Source organism: Gymnogyps californianus, chromosome Z (genome assembly GCF_018139145.2).
Source record: "Gymnogyps californianus isolate 813 chromosome Z, ASM1813914v2, whole genome shotgun sequence".
Classification (NCBI taxonomy): domain Eukaryota; kingdom Metazoa; phylum Chordata; class Aves; order Accipitriformes; family Cathartidae; genus Gymnogyps; species Gymnogyps californianus.
In genome coordinates this window covers 68,800,328-68,806,565 of record NC_059500.1, presented here as the reverse complement: position 1 = coordinate 68,806,565, position 6,238 = coordinate 68,800,328, and positions in this window count along the sequence as shown.

Sequence of the window (6,238 nt, the reverse complement as noted above, 5' to 3'; positions counted from 1 at the left end):
AGTGAAGAAATATTTTTCCTTGTATTTGATACACAACTTACAAAAACAAATATAGAACCTTAAGATGGTAATACAGACCTGTGTTTGCAGACGTTGTACACAGTAAACAGATCACACACACCCCCCCCACCCCTTACCTCACTGCAGCTAGTGCTGTACAGTAAGACTACAGGACAGCAATCAGAGTTGGAAATGAAGAAAAACAACACCTGCCTGGTCTGCAAGTTTCGCCTATAACTCCAAGTTTCCTCTTTGAAACTTGGACTTTGCCATCCATTTCATGGGTGTGGAGCTCAATTGGCAAGCACCATTTCTTGGCTACAAGAGTCTAGCATGCAAACTCACGCATGCAATCCAAGCCCTTGTAATTATTGTATCCTCCACTGACTAGGGAGCCAGTTCCCTGTGTGCGCTGGCAAAACCAAGTGTCAATCCATTCTCATTTGAATTCTTTTGCCTAATTCTTCTAGTCCATCCAGCTGCTGGAGGAACAGCTGTCTGGAGTTCAGTACGGCTTCCCCCCTATAGTGGGCAGCTCATGAATGGCTTGGTTAGTATTCTCAATGGTCCCAAACTTACACATCTAACGGGAAAAGCAGACAGTCATTTTCTGTGACATTTCATTTCTCAGTTGCAATCAAATGAACAGAAGAATTAGTAAGGAAGGTAACTTAACTTTCAGACAGGATATATGGCAAAATCTGAAACTTTTGTTGTTAAATTTTTTACGTGATTTAAAATGAACGCCTAACATTCACTCGTCCATCTTTTTAAAAGGCCTCTTAGAATCAGTTAGTCTTAGAATATCGGGTTTTCCTTCAGCTCTCCCCCTGTTTTGGTAAATTGTATCTGTCTGATTTTAAACCTGGTTGTACAAATACACACTCAAAAGGAGTTTGGAAGCCTGCTAAGCTTAAGCAGCAGGTTCCCTGTGTTTACAAGCACACAGCTGCTTCTTGCAAAGCTCTCAGGCCTCTTGCTCTCAATTTCACCAGCTCCAAACATCTCGTCAAAGATACGGATGGTTTGTTTCAGGGGCCAGTTTGAAGCCATACCCTAACAGTTCACTGAAGACTTCCGTAGTCTGCTTTTGGGGTTTTGCAGAGTTTCAGGAAACACAATCATTTCAGATTGACATCACTACCACAGAACATCCTCGTTAAAAGCTGGACTATATTGAGTGCACCGGTGACACCCTGTGGCATCCTGCTGAACTCTCAAACAGAAAGGGCTTCAAGGTGTTTGACATTTGTCTTCCTCCAGCACCAGTGCTTGTCCTCACTTAAGACTAGCAGGCCTCAGTGAGGTGCTACTTCTGTAGCACGTTTGGCATAGAGATCTTTAAGTGCCAATGGTAACCAGGAAGACTGGTTTGAAACTAATTATATGGGAATGGCAAAAAAGGGTCTCAGATTCCCACAAATTTGAAAGCACCTTTAGAATGTATAATTCACATGACTCTAGATTATTTATCCGAGTGACAAACATGATACTTTTTGGTTGTAGTGCATTTAAATTGTTCATAATTCAAGCAAGCACTTCCAGAATTTCACTCAGCTTGCAAGTTATCCACAACAGGAATCAGAACACTTGTCAACAATCTTGCATTTCCCTTTTACCTCACAGGCTAGAACCTTGATTACCATTATCATGGTTTGCCACTCCAGCAGTTATGCACCATAACAGAGGAACTACCTGTGACAAGAACACGTCTTCAAAATCAGTATGCTTATATTTATTTTCTTATGCCTTTGAAAGATAGGGTATTTGGTTGAACATAGGTTCAAGAGGGTACTCTGGGCAGTCACACTCCCAGTTAACAGATTTCCAGCAAGCCAACCAGAACACCGCAGACACTTCACATCCTACTCCATGCTTAACGTACAAGAAACACGGACTTCTTGCCCTAGCAAGGACAGTACATGCGTTTGCATGGTTGAACATTCAACTGTAGTACAGGAAAAGGGGTGGTGAGGTGTCGTGATTTAACCCCAGCAAGCAGCTAAGCACCACACAACCTCACTCCCCGCTGCGCTCCCAGTGGGATGGGGAGGAGAATCAGGAAAAAAGGTAAAACTCCTGGGTTGAGATAAGAACGGTTTAACAACTAAATTACAATATACTACTAACAATAATAATAATGAAATATAATAATAATAATAATAATAATAGTAACGAAAAGGAATATAACAAAAAAAAAAAGGGATAAAAACAAGGAATAAAATAAAAAAACCAGTGATGCGCAATGCAATTGCTCACCACCCACTGACCGATGCCCGAATAGCGATCCAACCCTCCCGGCCAACCTCCACCCCCCCCCGTTTATATACTGGGCATGACGTTCTATGGTATGGCATATCCCTTTGGCTAGTTTGGGTCAGCTGTCCTGGCCACGCTCCCTCCCAGTTTCTTGCACACTTGCTTGCTGGCAGAGCATGGGAAACTGAAAAATCCTTAACTTAAGATGAACGCTACTTAGCAACAACTAAAAACATCAGACTGTTATCAACATTATTCTCACACTAAATCCAAAACACAGCACTGCACCAGCTACTAGGAAGAAAATTAACTCTATCGCAGCCAAAACCAGGACACCAGGCTTTTAACACAGATGAGCTTCCCAGTCATGTTCATCTGAAAGATACAATTACATGAGCACAACTTAGGAAGGCAGCGTCATTAAGAGTGGGAAGAAGGGGCAAGAGAGCAGAGCAGCTGTTTAAACTAGTACTCTTCTGAGAGAAACATTTGCCAAACTAAGGCATGACACCTCTGTCTTGCATTCTCAAGTACACATTGCTTCTTATCCATCCCATGATCCTTTCAGGAATGTTTTGGGTTTTTTTTTTCTCAAAAGAAAACCCAGAAGAACCGGAAAAGCTTTAATGCTAAGTGCTACATAGATTAATACAATAGCCCAATTAGTAGATTTAATTTTGCTATGATCCAAGGGAATTAACTGTATAAAACCTCTTATGGTGGCACAAGACTTTACTAAAAGCCAGACGAAGGTTCTCTGAGGGTACGTTACACATTACAGTTTCAGAAGGAAGTTACAGTCTCAGCTTACAGCCATCCAGATCAGCGTGGTGATCCAACTGCAGACTACATCTGTGGAAAAAATGTGCAGCATTCAGTCAGATAAGCGAGCCGACCTTACCCACCAAACCGTCACATGACTCTAGGATTAACACAATTAAAGATGGGAACATGCAGGTAGGGACATGAGTCTGGTCACTTGTTTGACCAAATGACATTACTTCTGCATTAGCTAGAAGTCGACTGTGAAGTAATACCCTAAATTACATACACAGTTGGGGACTGGGGTGAAGACTGCTGTAAGCAGGTTGGCCTAGACTGACACACACAGGAGCCCATAAATGAGATGTGGCAGGCACGAGCATTCTCCTGGATGAAGGCGTCCGCAGTACACGCTGTTCTTTGATCATTAACCATATAATAGAAAAGCACAGGTTTCCTTGCCTGTTGCAAGTAGACAGTTTCATTCCATTATAGAAGATTGTATACTTCATGCTTGCTTTTTAAAAAGAAAGTACTTCAGCTCTCCCTCGAGAAGCAAGAAGCAGTTCCGATTTGTCAGTCTCTAATGCTCCTTTATTCTAGGGAGGTCATTTTAGAAGAGAGTGGTTCCAACATCAAAGTTCAGTGCATGCCACTTCTAATAACCAAAAATCAAACTGCTAAATCTATGTTCAGAACCTACTGAACTGTGGATCAGGTACCACGTAGTCCTGGTTGCAGGTGACCACATTGTGAGAAAGCAGCTGGTTTGTATTTTGTCAGGGCACCACCTGAAATATACACAGAGTAGAAAGCAGGTAAAACAAAGAATGGTCATGCAAGGTTGGGCAAACAAAAATATGACACACCTACAATGTCTGCTAATAGTTGGCACTCCCACGCCTCTCCAGAATAAATATGTTTCACATCTACTAACACAAAGGTAAAATTCCATTACAGATCACCCTTATGCCCTGATTTCACATTTGGCATCAACAGTATGAACAGCAAGTGCTCTCTCTGACTTGGATATATTTCAGACTGAATACATAGCCTTACTTCAAGAGGACTGACTGAATTTGATCCTTCCTTATTCAATGCCATGAAATTATCCACTATGACACTGAATTCTGGAAATCATTTCATAGTGCTTAATCCCACAAACATGGGGGAAATCTTCAGTGACTATCTTCCACTTCCTTAGTATTGTCATTATTCTGAATAAATTCCAGTTTTACACCCCTTCCCTGGTAATTGCAAAGCCACACAGTGAAAGAGAGAGAGAACGTACATCTCCTTTTGGAATCTGAGGAATGTTTGAAAGGTGGTAACATAATACTGACCATCTTTCTTACAGATAGTACTAGATACAACAAACTCATGAAGCTCATATACAAGAAAGAAGACAGACCCTTGTTTAATAGTTTCTGTGCATAAATACAAATATTTTTTTGCTTATTTTCAAGACCAGAAATATTTGCTTCAAAGGATACAGTGATGAAAGACATGCAAAGGACCAAATATTCTATAACACATTTTAATAAATCCAGCTTCTCTCAAGTATTTATATAAACAACATTTCTTATAATCCTCAACTAACACAGTTTATGGTACAAGCCCGACATCTAAGACCGAGTGCAACAATCCAGTTGTTACTGAGGCAGCTCTGACCCAGGTGAGCCACAAAACAGACTGTGAAGCTGGCACATCCCTTCAGTTCATCTCTTTGCTCACCAAAGCTCATCAGCTGATGCAAAATGAAACAAGATGGACCTGAAGCAGACTTCAAACTTATTTTGAGCAAACTTCTATTACTCAAATCCACAGGAGACAAGTATGACTAAGGGTCATTAATACATATAAATAAGTAAAAAGAGCAAGTACCTTGGATTAATTTTTATAAAGTGCTCCTTAGTTACTAGAGGTACACCGTAACAGCAAAGCCTCATTTCTAAGACAGCTAAATCAGCATAATGCCCACCACACACACACAAATTCTGATCAAATCCTGAATTCACATTAACACCCAATAAAATGGAATTTGTCCCTAATTTAGGTAGTTATGCTTTTCTACACTGTCAAAGTTTGTAATTTTCTTAACAAAAAAAAACACCAAAGAAGATAAGTCGCTTCTCATTTCTTTGCTAACAAAAATATACCATTATTACTTAACGTTTTACAAATATATCCCTAATTTAAGTAATTTACCAGAGATAAAATACATTTGTGAAATCTGTTGCGCAGCTGAATAAGCCTATCTCATCTTTCCTAAGTCAACTCGTATCTATCTGTTATAATTACTGTATTAAATTCAGAGACAGCTGTCTAACACTTAAATTACCTATAAAAATTTACAAGGATCACACATGATTCATGCTTGCAAAATAAGGGCATAAATTTACTCTTGAAATCATAGTAATTCAGTGTCATTCTAAGATGCTGTACCAAATATACTACTATAATTTCTCCCAGGTTCTACAGGACTTGAAGCATGCTGCTATAAACTCAAATTAGCCAAGTACATCTGTATTAATATTCATGATGTCTTCCCTGTTAATTTTGACGACAAATTTTGACCACAGACTCTAAAACTGCTAGGAATCTGCTAGATAAGGGATAATGTCTGACATCTTTCGAGTCTTGTTTGATCATGTCTAATCTAGTTTTTCCATCTCTGTCTTTCCATTCAATTTTTCCATTACTAACTACTTCTACCCTTTTTTCCCTTTCCTTTTGTCCTTTTTTTTCCTCTTTTTTTTTTTTTAAACATTTTTTTAAACATTAAGAGTCAGTTCATAACCAAAGCAAGCAGTAAGTAATCCAGTAATCATCACCAGGCTTAGTAACCTCTGGTCAGAGGACTAATTTGCTGAAAAGAAAGCCTCTTTCTTCTAGCTTCCTTTCTAGAGATCATAACAGCACACAATCAGCAGGCTGAGGGGTGCTCTCATGGCAGTCTACACCTTCCTCACCGGGGACAGCGGAGACGGAGGTGCTGACCTCCTCTCCCTGGTGACCAGCGACAGGACACGAGGAAATGGAATGAAGCTGCGTCAGGGGAAGTTCAGGCTGGACCCTAGGAAAAGGTTCTTCACTGAGAGGGTGGTCAGTCCCTGGAACAGGCTCCCCAGGGAAGTAGTCATGGCACCAAGCCTGTCAGAGTTCAAGGAGTGTCTGGATGATGCTCTTTGTCATGTGATTTAGTTTTAGGTAGCCC